This window comes from Talpa occidentalis, unplaced genomic scaffold (genome assembly GCF_014898055.3).
Source record: "Talpa occidentalis isolate TD23 unplaced genomic scaffold, MPIMG_talOcc4v2.1 talOcc4.3, whole genome shotgun sequence".
In the NCBI taxonomy this organism is placed as follows: Eukaryota; Metazoa; Chordata; class Mammalia; order Eulipotyphla; family Talpidae; genus Talpa; species Talpa occidentalis.
Genome location: NW_023603184.1, coordinates 146,298,220 through 146,312,181, shown reverse-complemented (window position 1 = coordinate 146,312,181; position 13,962 = coordinate 146,298,220). Strand labels below are relative to the sequence as shown.

General features: G+C 46.6%; 1 protein-coding gene and 1 long non-coding RNA gene across 3 annotated transcripts in view; one reads left to right on the top strand and one right to left on the bottom strand.

Annotated features, from left to right (window-relative positions):
• CAB39 (calcium binding protein 39) overlaps positions 1-9,957 on the bottom strand; it is an 83,312-nt gene extending 73,355 nt beyond the window's left edge. The window contains exon 1 of one of the 2 annotated variants that reach the window (XM_037524196.2): positions 9,913-9,957. The gene's annotated coding sequence lies outside the window, so the exon portion shown is untranslated. The remainder of the gene's footprint in view (positions 1-9,912) is intronic. The other variant, XM_054700145.1, reaches the window with a different exon arrangement.
• Positions 9,958-10,448: 491 nt separating this feature from the next.
• LOC129146569 (uncharacterized) lies at positions 10,449-12,570 on the top strand. The gene is made up of 3 exons (XR_008553435.1): positions 10,449-10,570; positions 11,517-11,760; positions 12,207-12,570. It is a non-coding gene; the product is annotated as an uncharacterized LOC129146569 (long non-coding RNA).
• Positions 12,571-13,962: the final 1,392 nt, after the last annotated feature.

Here is a 13,962-nt window from a genome sequence, read left to right as displayed (position 1 = left end):
TACTTAGCTTCCTTTTCTCTGGGTACTCACTGGAAATCAGGGAATGAAAATACTGTTACTATAGGGTTAAATGAGGAAACTATATAGAGTGATCTTAAACTTTATACCAGCAGGTGACAGGTCCATGCTGTGTTAGCATTATTTATTCTTTCCACCTTGCTCCTCTCGCGCACACACACAGCTAGAGAACCTCTATGCTCCTTTCATCCTGTGTTGGTATGCCTCAATGATGCTGATTACAATCTTTCATTTCAGCAATTTCAGACCATACTAAGGGCAAATGGGCAATGAAAGACACTTTACTCCAGGGCTAGGCAGAGCACATGCCTCAGTCAGTGATAGAAATGCATGAGGTACCAGTTATGTTCGGGCCATAGAGAACAGCCTACAAACGGCATTTGTCTCCCACCCACCCCCGCTGTTAATCTCTGAAAGTCATTTTCTTAGGTTGAAGCAAAAAAAAAAAAAAAAAAAAAAGTAAACCTCCAGTAGCCATATAAAATATTGAGAATGGGAGAATTAAAAACCCCCAGAAATGGGGATAAAATAGAAAACAGCAACTTTTACCTTGTTCCCCTTTCAGCGAATTAAACCATAAGAATGTCATTAATCAACAATATAGGTGTGTACACATCTGTCTTTAGTTACAGGCCATCAACAAAGGTTATTCTAAACATAGGCTATTAGAGCATAAGTTCTGCAACTATGAATCCATTTGTAACTATGAGGCAAAACAAGTTAAGTGGCTCTTTATGGCTACTGGAAAACTTACTATTTCAGAGCTGGTATCACAGCAAATGATACATCCAGCCACTGACCCAGAGAGTCCAGGTTTACTTGGAGGTTACTTCCACATTTTCTAGTCTTCAAACATTTCTGAAAGTGCTAGTGTGCAGCAGGAAGTGTTTTAGACCTTTGGTTATCACAAAAACCATAAGTTCTGAGCAGGCAGGGCAAGTCAGACATATTGCATTGCGCTTCTAACTGAATTCTCATACCTATTTAGTGTGCAAGTGCTATTCATAGGCACTACTCTTGCTCTTTTACAGATGAGAAAGGTGAGGAAGGATGGACATGAAGAACTCCACTCAAGAACACACAACCAGAATTTAATGCTGGAATTTGAGGGCAAGTGCCCCTGCTACTCTTTTTTTTTTTTTTTTTTTTGCCCCTGCTACTCTTATCTCTAAGTTAGTTTTATCTTTCTCACTCATAAAAAGTCACTCTAACACCTTAGGAGTTTACAAATTCATGTAACCTCATTGTGTTTCTCAAATTGCGTGTGAATTACATTAGTAGCTGGTAACATACACTGGAAAACAGAACATAATACAAAATATGAGAATACATATTCCATAACAAGGCCTAAGTATGGCTTGTGAGAATCTAGTTTTGCCAGTGTGTCTATGTATGTGCTAGGTCACTGATGAAAAATGTAATTTTTCATTGTGGATTGAATTAAATAAAAAAAGAGGCTCAAAAAAGCAACTCTAAACTATTTATTTAGGGGCCTCTCTGGTGGCGCAAGGGGTTAAGATGCAAACTAAGAAGCTAGCCGCAGCCACTGAAGCATGAGTTCGATCCCTGGCCAGGGAGCTACCCACATGGTGCAGCAGAGCTTTCCTGACTCGCCTGCTGCTCCCCTTAGCAGTATGTTTTAGTCAATCCTACTGTTCTGTTCCCACTCTGTCTCTGGTGAATCCTCTCACACCCCGCCCCACACCTCTGGCCTGTACCCCAATTCTTGTATGCATAAATAATCTTTAAAATAAAAAATAAAGTATTCATTTATTTTTCCTTAACAAAATTGAAAATAAATTATTCCAATCTCAGTTGGATTCCAACCCTAGTAAGTAATGACCCCAATCAAAAAATAAATTCTTTGCATTTCATGCTAGTAAATGTCAAAGGTTGTTTTCCCAAATTGTGTTCCTATAGAATCTTCCTTTCAAGATGTTTGTGGGTATTTCCTGGGAGAAGGGGCATTCTTGTAACCAAATAAACTTGGCAAGTTGGAAATATTGCACATTACATTTCCTTCCTGAATAGTCGCAACGCACACTACTAAAAACTCTAGTGAATTCAGAAAAACAAAAAACACAACCACCATTAAAAGTTAAAAATGATCAACTATTTTAAGCCAATGTTTCCTCAAACTTGAATTTCATCCCTCAATCTCTCCTATAACTACTGTCTTTCATAAAAGTAGTATTCTGTGAAAAACAATTTGAGGAAACAATGCTCTCTCCAGAAAAGGAAGTCCTAGTATGTTTCAGTTATCACACTTGGCAAACCTCATTCAAATAAGCACATACACAGCAGAGATAAAGAAAATAGACAAAGATTATATTTTGGTTAAGCATTTCATCTCTGCTGAGCAGTTTTATGAGAACATTACATAGCTACATCATTTAACAAATATTTACAGAAACAATGTATTACAATGTACTCTGAAAATATAAAGTGGGGGAAGAGGAAAGGAGCTTAAAAAAGACAAAATAAGATCTGCCATTCAAATAAATTAGAACCCAGAGAGACAAAACTTACATACACAGGGGAAAGTTATATACGAAGGCTGAGTAGAGAATAAAATCATACTGTAAATCACCAAAAGATCTGCAAGATTTTATTTGTGACCTGAGCTTCTGTGTCCCTGCTGGAGTCATCCAGAAGTAAAAGAATTGACTCATACATGCCATCCAAGAGGGGAAGAGATGTTTACCCAAACTAGGAACATTGTAAGACTGGCATCTAGAACAGGGCCCAGCATAGTGGGTAATAAAATTACTCGTGGAACAAATTAATTCACAGTTGATATTTGAGGAGTTATGAATACTCACAGGTAGTGACTATCACCTGTCATTTCTTATCAGTGACTGAACCTTGGGTGGAAACAACTCTATGATCTAACCAGCATCACCACTAGGTAAGGAGAAGAGTAGCACCAGTTACAGACCAAGAATTCTACCTGAAGACTCTTCTTCACATCCTCAAATCTATTTTTTTGGTCCTCTTTTCTACTTCCATTGCCTCCGCTTAATGTTTTACCTGACCCCAAAACAGAACTCATAGAACTTTACAACACATAGTACTTAAAAGTTGACAATGAAACTTGATGTGAAGCTGGAGGATATGTTACTCAATAACTTGACTAAGCTTGTACTTTTACAACCACATAACACTTAATTCTTAACCATTTATTCACAAGTACAAAATTAGGAAATTTGGAAATACACATCTTGCTGTAACTCACAGTACCTGAATCAGAGAAATAAAGTACTGTGAAATAATTCTAGATATCTGACAAACCATGAGAAAAAAAAAGTCAAAACATTGTTATCTGTCATCAAAGTCTCAAAAACTGACTTCAAGACCACACTGGCAAAAAGGCAAGTCAGAAAGTCTACCCAAAGGATCAGAGAAAATCAGATCAAGACCTCAGGGGATTCAAACTGGTCCCCTTAGCATAATAATGGGGTTACCGAAGACCAGAGAGGTAGGGTGACCCCTGCCCAGAGTGGCATGATTAGTCATCAAATCAGGGTCCAGCCCAGATCTTGCAATTCCCAGGCTTCTGCCTTTCCCACTGTAACCCAAGGTCTCCCTACTTCTCTACAAGGAGAACAAGAAAAATAAACACTACCTATTGGCCTAAGTAAAACTATAAACCACTAATCAAATTATGACTATACAACTAAAGAACTTAGAATAAACCACCTCCTTTTGCATTATAACATATAGTTACTGCCTGGAAACCTATTAAAATCTGCACTAGGTTGTATTTACAAACCCTCACTCTAAAGTAGTAAATCAAAAATGGTCAACAAGAAAACAAGACCCTAAGGAGGAAAATAAAACTATTCCATGAGCGTCTACACCCTATTCCACAGAGAACACATTTGAACTGAGGCTGACCTGAACTCGAACCTTAGCTCAACTGTGCAATGTCTGTGTAACCTTGGACAAGCCCCCCTGTAAAGATGCTGGGGACAGTACTACCTACCTCAGACGTCTGCCCAGCACTTAGTACTCAGTGGTAATTTTCTCCCCTGACTATGAAGTAGTTTTTGCTCATTGCCTTTGATTCTTTGTCTATTTCAATTTTTAACTTCATACCCCCCCCCAAGAGATTGTCAATTATAAATATTATTAATATTAGTATATTAAATAACTTTGTTTTAAAAAAGCATCATGTGCGGGCCTCCCTGGTGGCGCAGGTGGTTGAGCGCAGCACGGTGAAGCTGTCCGCAGCCTCTGCAGCACGGATATGACTCTGGCTGGTCGGGGAGATACCCACATGGTGTGGCAGACCTCTCCTGTGTCGCCTGCTGCTCCCCTCAGCAGTGTACTTCAGTCCGTCTGCCTGTTCTGTTCCCTGCTCTGTCTCTGGTGAATCCTCTCATCCTCCCACACATCTGGCCTGTACCCGGGTTCTTGTATGAATAAATCTTTGAGAAAAAAAAAAAAGTATCATGTGCCCAAGAACATTTAATACATGAATATGATCTTTGTAAATGTTTGTGAAAAGGTTTAAATTAGGCATTACTGCATAAAGTATAAAATTTAATTTCTTCAAGCAAACTGGATAAAAAAATGAAAAGACCAAGGCTTTAGGTGTCTGGTCCTACCCCTAATACCCATAACCCTCAGCAGTGAGTCCACTCTGTAGAAACTGTTATAGGACAGGGAGAGGGGCAGCCCAAGCCCCGCAAACTTGCCTATTCTAAATGGGTTCTGCCATCCGCCGCATCAACACAAAACATATGAGACTTTAATGGGAAGAAACTTTAATTAGGAAACAATACAGGAAAGGCAAAGGATCTAGCTTCTAAATGAAGCACCCAAAGTGACCCGTCCCCTCGTGGGTAAAAGTCCATCCATATGGGATCGGCCCAGAACAAGGCCCCAAAGCCTGCTAAAAGTCTAAAGCATCTTCCAGTGGGGACCCACAGAAAAGGGTCACAAACAACCGGACAAGTCCGGAAGGAAAAGAGCAAAATCAACATCAAGATAAAAGCTGCCATTGTCACCTCCCCACGGGTCTCACCTACATCTGTGTCACCCCGTCCACGACCAAAAGACAAGCGCAGCTTCTTCACGTGTCTCTAGGCTCCATGCGCCTCCTCCAGGTCTCCTGGCTCCATCCTGCTTCCCTCCTCAGTCTCTTCTGCAGCTTCTCCTCTTCCTGCTCAGCTCCACCCTCCCTTGGGTGGGGCAGGGAACCTCCCCCTTTCCTGGGGACCACCCTGTTACAAAAGCACCTCCAGTTACCAAGTGAGCCATGCACTGCTCTGTCAGGGTGGGTCTTGGCACAAGGAACCACACTGATGAGATGCTTTCTAAAGGCCTGCATTTCTTCCTGAAACCTTCTATCAGCAGCATCACAAAATTTATGTGTGGCACTTGGTATGTGCCAGGCCCGGTTCTAAACACTGTAGAGCAGTAACTCTCTCAACTCCCCCCCAGTTTCCTCAGATATGGTCTATGTCACTCTCACACAAGGAACGGAAGCTCAAGAGAAGTAAAGGAACCTGCCTTTATTTAGGCTCTGCCTAAGGCTGCAGAGCCCACAGAAGGGCGGAGGGGTCAAGGCTGCATGGGGCTGGCTGCACCTGTTTTGAACCACTGTTATGACTGCCTCTCAGAACCCTAAAATTCCCAAAACGACCTTAACTACAGACATGAAAACGAAAATCTGTTCCTGCTAAATCCTCCCAGATCTCATACTTAACTACTTCGAAGGGAGAGAACAATGAACACCTTTCCATTACCCTATAAAAGAGCAAGCTACAGTTCATTAGACAAAGTTATAAAGTAGCAACTTAATTAAGATCAAGCTACAAAATGTGTATTTTGTTTCTCAGCAAACATTTTCTCAAAATAAAGTTGTAATGTTTTTAACATCCTAAGTCCTTGGTCAGCAGCAACAATTTATCTGCTGGATAATGCTCCCAGGGAGTAATGATCATATACAACCAGAGTAGCCACTAAATGTCAGTTAACTGGATTTTCTCAGTCTGGTAAGGATGCATATGAAAACGCATGATACACATAACAAGCAAGCACAAACGTACAACTTACACATTGTGTGGGTCTCAAGTCAAACATAATCTATTAAGGATTAGCAAATAGGTATGTGCTGGGCTGCCAATATAAATGGCCACAGCAGGCTTTACCGCCCTCCTTTGGGGCCACCTCACACCTGACTGACCTCCCGCAAATTCTCTGCATGCCATTCTTCCGGTCCCTGCCAGCTGAAAATCACAGTTGCTATAAACCACATTTCTGCAGTCCCTTGCCCCTCAAGAAAAAAGTTAAAAACACAATGGGGCCAGGAAGCTCACAAAGGTAGAAATGACACATCAGAGGATGACACACACTCGTGTGCACACACAGCCCAAAACAAAATGTCCATGGCAACAAGCTGTTCACCTTAATTTCATCACCATCAGTCTAACATCTACCACCTTGTCTCTTGATGACTCTCACAATCCTTGGAAGCCTGCAGAACAGAAGCAGAGCATTTAGCATTTACGCCCAGACAGGCATGTCCCACCAATGCTGGTGCAGGAGTCTGCCTCACTTGCTCTGGCCCCGAATTCTGGATGGATACAGTTGGTGATTCAGGTTCATCTAGACAGCCCACTAACACGGAGAGACACGCTCTCAAGACGCTTTGAGCCCTTCTTTAAGGCAGACTCCAATACAGGTCTTCTTTCCAATAAAAGCCAAAATACAGGCTGATGGCTAAATTGCTATGCAATTTCTCGGTTTCTAGGCTTGATCTACATTCAAATGCAAGATCTTTACATCTTAATAAGTAAACAACAAAACAAGTCACACACAATCTAAGCCAAGTTTACAGATTCAATCCTCTTTCCCCCAATTTATCACATGACAAAAAATTTTACCGACAGTTTCACACAACCAAGTTTTGCTTTTATCCATAACAAGCCACCTATCGTATTCTTATCTCTACACCCGATAACATTCATAAAGTCAAATTGCTAATTAAAGGGAGCCACAAAAAAGATGGAAATGGATTTTTTAAATAAAAAGACTGCCAGTGGGACCTCCCCGGTGGCACAGAGGTTGAGCGCTGGGTTGCCACACTGCCCGCAGCCCCTGCAGCCGGTTCAATCCCCAGCAGCTGGGCGAAGGTCCCACATGGCGCGCAGACCTCTCCTGCCGCCCGCTGCTCCCCTCAGCAGTGTCCTTCAGTCCTTCTGCCTGTTCTGTTCCCCGCTCTGGCTCTGGTGAATTCTCTCACCCTCCCACACTTCTGACTGTACCCAGTGCTTGTATAAATAAATAAATAAATAGATAGATAGATAAATAAATATTGAAAGAAAAAAAAAAGACCACCAGCAAAGTAACCAGAAGACACCACCTGAAAAGAAATTCTGCCCTATATTTTATTGGATTTTATTTTCACATGCTGTAAAGCTGGGGGAGAGGGGGATCATATGGGTGTGTCCATATTTTTATGGCAAATGGTTAGACTGAATGATCAGTGATCAATGCCTACTGGAAAAAAGGCTCTTGGCGATATAATTATAAAAGTCTACAATCCACAAAAGTTGACCAAAAGAAAAACTTTGTAGTAAATATCCCAAAGTAATAGAGGATCTTGTGGTATACACCTGTGCAATATATAAAGTTTTAAATAAAATCAAGTCATAAAACCAAACCTCACATTTAAACTGGACTTCACGAGCAGTTTTCTATTAACTTTATGGAAAATTGTATAGTTTAACCTATCAGCATATCACTTTACATGCCATCAGAAACAGAGAACTCATTATTACATTTTTGAATGTAGTGGAAGAAACTCATTTGAAAAAGAACTTGCAAAAAAAGAAAAAGAAAAAGAACCTGCAGCATGAAATGCTAACACACTGAAATGAACCGCCCTGAAACAAAGCCAAAAAATCTTCTTGTTGTAGCAGCAAGTTATTTCATCATTAATTCTATATTTTACTAAAGAAATACCAATAGAAAACCTAAATATATCTAACCTGGATCTTTGTGATGTCATGATCAAAAAGTAGTCAACCTATAAGGTTGTCCCTACTATAATGACTATTTTTAGGGGGTTGTGGAGGTGGGGTGGGATGGGGAGGTACAGCCTAGGACAAGGAGATATTGTACCAGCCACAAATGCAATCTTTCTAATCTTTCTATAGAGTTCTCTTTTCAGTACACCCACTCACACAGCAGAGACTGTTCCATACCTGATGACCACATGCATCCCAAGCGCATCTCAACCAGTAACAGAATCCAAGTCTCACAGGGAAGCGAACAAATATCTTTCAAACAAGAAGTCTTTGGAAAAGCTCAATCCACAGTAGCAGTTCCTAAGCACGATCCCTGCACTTTATCTAAGATAAATACTGCAACTTGTCAGAAAAAATATAAATACATTTCAGAAGACATCCCTTGTCTGGGGAAAAATATTTTTATGTGAAGATATTTAATGACACAAAAAATAAGTTTATATATATATATATATACACACACATATACACACAGTTTATTTAGTTATGAACAGAAAGACTGAAAAGAAATATGCCAAAATGTTAACACTGGCCAGATCTAAGTGGTAAAATCACAGAAGATAGTTTAAAAAATGCTTGTCCAGTACTGTCTGCACGGACACAAGGTCTTCTTTTTAACTGGGAAAACGCTGATACTTGTAATACACACAAACAACAAATAAGTGTGTCCAACTCCAACAGTTTCTAAGCTGCTTCTACAGATGACACCGTCTAGTCTTCGAACACAGGCACTAATTCTTTGTTAGCAATTTAGGGGAAAACGTACAAAACAAAGCTAACGATTTTCACTTCTGATGCTGCTCTAAAGATTTCCAAATTAAAAACCAGGAAAATGTATCTTTCTATAAAAAGGGTCTGTGTCCAGCGTCTCTCTCGGGTTAGTGACAATCTTTCTGAACGCGCCCATCTGACCTGGCTTCCTGTAAGGGGCCCCTCCAGGTCATTCGCTCCAAAGCGGACACACCTAACACAAAGTGCAAAGTCGTGAGAGGACACACGCTGGGGAGCTGCACTATCAGAGGCGCGCTCGCGGAGGGAGCGCTGACTACGGCCTTTATCCGTCCGTCCATCACCTTCGGAAAGCCCTGGACCTGACGAGGCGTTCGACGGCGGGGCTGCGCGCGGCCCGCACGGGGGTTTGCCCGAGTACGGGGGGCGCCGTCCCCATCGCTTTCAAGCCTGTTCCACCCCAAGCACAGCCCGTCCCTCCCCGCGGCCGCCTCCCCCCACCCGCGCGCTCCGGGCCCTCCGGCTGACGTTTCCGGGCTCGTGAGTCACAGAGAAACGCGCTGCAACGGGCGCTCCAAGGGTCCCTCCAAACGCCGCTCCCTGGGCCCCTCCGCGGCGTCCCGCGTCCGTCCGCGCCCCCAGCGCCTCGCGAACCCGCCGCGGCCGGTTCCCGGCAGGAAACGGAGTCGCCCCCCGCGGCCAGCCGCGCCTCCGCCCGTCCCCGCGCCCCGCCCCGCCCCGCGGCCTCCGGGACGCCCCCGACCCGGCCCGGCCTCCCCGGCGACTCGCGGCGCCCCGGGCCCCTCGCCGGGCTCGGGCACAAGCAGGCCCGCGCGGCCGCCCCTCCGCGCCCGCGGCCGCCGGGACCCCGAGGAGGCGCCGGGCGCGCCGCCCCGACCACAGGAAGTTCGCCCGGCGGGCGGGCGGGGGCCGGTGACAGTTGGTGCCGCCGCCCGCCCGGGGCCGCGGAGGCCGCGGAGGCCGCGGAGGCCGCGCCGGGCGGGAAGCGCAGGCCGCGCCCGGGCTCCCGCGGCTCCCGGGCCGGGGCCGCCGCCGCCGCCCGAGAAAATGGAGGCAGCGCCGGGGCCGGGCGGCGGAAGCCGGGCCGCGGCCGCCGGGCACTCACCGCGCTGGGCCGGGCGGCTCCCTCCCGCCTCCGCGCCGTCGCCGGCCCCGGCCCCGGACGCCGCCTCGGGCTGCGCGCTCGGTCCCCGCGGCGCGGGCGCTCGGCCCCTCCGTCGTCCTCCGCCGGCGGCCGCTCCCCGCGGCGGCGGCCCAGGGGCTCCCGCGGCGGCCGCCGCGCTGCTGCGCTCGCTCCGGGGCCGCGGCGGCGTCCGCGGGGCCCTCGCCGCCTGCGCCGCGCCTCGCTCGCGCTCCGGACACCGGCCGCCCCCAGGCCGCGCCGCTGCCTCCGGCCGAGCCCGGCTTTGACGTGCGCACTGCGCAGCCGCGGCCGCCGAGGGCGCGACGTCGGGCCGCGCCGCAACGCCCCCTGCGGCCGCGGGCGCCCCCGAGCGGCCGGGCGGACTCAGGGCGCCCCGCGCGCGCCCAGGCCCGGGCGGGAGCCGTCTCGGAACCGCCCGAGCAGAGCGCGAGAGCGCGGCCGGCTCACCTGCCACCTGCCGCGGCAGGTGCGTCTCCCCAAGCCCTCCTCCTGCAGGACCCGCCCGCCACCTGCCACCACCGCCTCCTCAGCTCGAAACGAAGCTCTCTGTCTGCCGAAGACCTGCAGCCGACTTTTGGAGACTGGCACGGAACATGCACCTCTCATTTTTGCATCCTTGGTGAGAGAACGTTGGAAATGATGGAATGATCCGGAAGAGTAGGGTTCAACGGCGTGCATTTAAATCCCGGCCCCACCATTTAGTTTCCATGGGTTGTTTCTTGCAGGTCAGCCTAAGTTCCTACCCATGCAACACACAACACACACACACACACTGTTCGTAATCACACAGCACCCTAGGCTCACGAGCACGAACGAGACAATGCATTGCAAGGTTCTGACAAGTCTGGTACTTAAAAACTCATGCGTGTGTATTTTTGTTCCTTTGCATTGCTTTGGTTTTTTTGTTTTGTTTTATTTTTTTTTTTGGGGGGGGAGTTGTAATTGAACAGGTTTTTTCCAGCATCTGCTGTGTGCCAAGCACTATTCTAGATGATGGGGCAGTGAACAAACAGCCCCCTATCCCCAACACGGGTGTTATAACATGGGGTCATCTCAGTGCTGTGTACAAAACGACAGCACCTAAGGAGGGGCATGGCAGGGTATTGTCAGTGACATTCCTACGGGGGCAGCTATGTGAAGAAGGAGCAAGCTCTGGGATCTGTGTATGGAAAAGCAGAGGGAAGAGCAAGGACCAAACCCCTGAGGTGGTACTCCATGGAGCCCAGCAAAGTGAGAGCCACAATGAGAGGAGAAGTAGAGATAAGGAGAGTGGGGTCCCCTGGAGACTTTGGTTTTCACCCTGAGTGAGTTGAAGGCTGTTTTGGATGGAACTGAGAAAGAGCAGGATCTGACATTTGGAAAGGATGGCTCTGTGTGTGGCGTGAAGACCAGCCTGCCGGGTTTGAGGAGTTAGCAGGGGGCTGGTTAGAACACTTTTGAAATGATCCTCAGGAGAAGAGGCCCAGGGTGGCAGCCCTGGAGGAGAGAACTATTGATAGGGTTCTAGATACATGTAAAAGGCAGTATCGATAGGATTTTGCTGATTCTACATTTTTTTGCTTTAGATTTTTTTTCTCAATTAACTGGAAGATACAGTTTGGTGAAATGGGAACTAATCACAAACTGATATGTTGAAACTAATCAGAAATCTGGTAAGTTGAAACTTATTAGAATTAGAGGTGAAGGGCAAAACTTGTGAATTCATCTTGGGTCATACTGTTGGAGGTGCCCATTGCACACGCAGCTGGATATAGAAGCCTGGAGTCTGGATCCAAGCAGATGAAAATAGAATTTTGGGAACCCGCAAAGGTAAGTAAAAATCTCAATACTTAATGACCCTAAAACTTAGATAATGTCATAATATTGGAATGACCCTGTACCCCGCAGCCCTGGGCTGCCAGCTGGGCCGTCCAGGCTGGGACAAACTTGGGTGAGGGATGAACTCCGTCCCCTGATGTCTAGCACTGCCCAAGCTGGGAGGGGAGACAGTGGTATTCTGACCACCCCTGAGGTCCAGAATCAAGGGGCTGCTGGGAAGGGGGCAGAGCAGAGCAGAGCGGCCATTTTGGGGGGCGCCTTTAAAAGGGAACAAGGTCCCTGTGGGCTCTGCTGTCAGAGCTTCTGTGAGAAAAGCCATCCTGGCAGTCTGAGGGGAGGTGGAAAGGCCTGGTAACCCTTTAAAGTAGGGTGCTCCTGTAACAACAGCTTCACTTCACACGGTTTCAGTAACGGACCTTCTCCCTTGTCCTCTGTAGGTGGAGCTACAAGGAGCTACAAGGCTCCTTTCAAATTAGACAGAGCTGGAGGCTTGATCGCTCTGGGGTGCTAGGTGTACATCCTGAGGTATGATCAGGAACGTCTGGGGGCCATTGACGTGCTTTGTGTCCCAGGGACTGATCAATGGAACAAGCCTTGTTAATAAGATTGGAGCCAAGGGTGGGGGTTGAGAGTGTATCAGCAGACTTGATTTCCCTAAAGCCCCAAATCCGGTATTCAGCTTGACCCACCCTTTTCTCTGTCAATAAAAAGTCCAGGATCTTGCTCTTTAGCAGCGTCCTGCATCCTCAGCCTGCTCCACAACTCCTGTTTCTTTTCTTTATCATTGCGGTGTTGCTGATGAAACAGCCCTCGACCCTGTCGGTTAGAATAAATAGGTTTTTTCCCCTGCACCAAAGACTCTTCGCTTTTATAGTGTTGAGTGGCCAGGCCCAGAACCGGTGAGAGAGGTTCTGGCCAGATGACAGTTTTCAGACTCTATCCAGGATTATTATGATGCCATGATAATAAGAGGCTCAGTGAAGAAAGACATTTAGGGAATGTTGATGAATGGCTAGGCCAAGGAGGAGACCGAGGCTGCCAGTATTGAGAGGGCAAAGAGATGAAAAGGAACCAGTAAAGGGTATTGGGGGTAAGGGGAGGGAGGAGACCCTGAGACCACCATGTGCCAGGGATGGAGGGTGGATATGTGCCTCCACTGTGGCTAAGACTTCAATAAGGGTAGTGCTGGCCATTGATGTCACCACCTAGAAGTAACTAGTGGCCTCTGTAACAGCTGTTTTAGCACAAAGGTGGGTAAGAAAGCCGGATTGGAGCCATCTCATTCTAGAAAGAATGAGACCTACCTTTTTGGTAGAGAGCTCCACGGAGGAAGAGAGGGGCAAGGAAGGAGAGGGTTTAGACGAGGAAGTAATGGAGTTATGGCTGGCTGTTTGCGTTCAAGCCATGCAAGGAGGAAGTGAGAAAATGCAGAGGCGAGTGGGGGCTGAAGAGGGGGGAGACCCTGTAAGTGTTTGGGTCTTCGGAATGAACCATGTGTGGAAAGGTGATCGGAGTCAGCACTATGGGGGAGGTTATGAGATTCTGGAAGGAGATTTCAGTAGTGACAAGACCCAGGTAGCTTCTCAAATGATAGTGTCTGTGTGCATTACTGCGGGTCTTGTCAAAACGCAGATATTGTTCCATTGGTCTAGGGTGGGGCCCAGGATTCTGCATTTCTAACAAGTAGGGGTAGAATGGGGAAGGGTGACACTTATTCTTGTTATTCTTGTAATTGCCATGATACCAAAATCTTGATAAATGCAACACACAACAACAAAAGCATATGACTCTTGCTAATAAATGTATATGAAAAACCTAATAAAAAGTAGGAAACATAAATAACCGCATGTTAAAAATAAAGTTCATCCCGATGAAGAACAATTTATCTCAAGCATAATAGAAGCTCCTGTTCAGGGTTTATCTGGCCTCAGAGAGGTCAGCTGACCAGAAGACCTCAGCCAGCCGGGACTTGGAGGAAGGGCGGCCTCCTGGAGCTATGTCTTTGCTTCTGTCTAAGAATCCTGGAAGGAGGTTCCTCTAGAGAGTTTTACCTAATTTTGAGACTTTGTTCAATAAGGACTTTAATGCTCTGCTATCCCTCCCAGCCCCCTGCAGATTTTTTTTTTTTAAGACTGGAGTTCTTAACTGCATTGCCAACCAAAGCAAGGTCTCTCCTGTACTGACATTCCACAA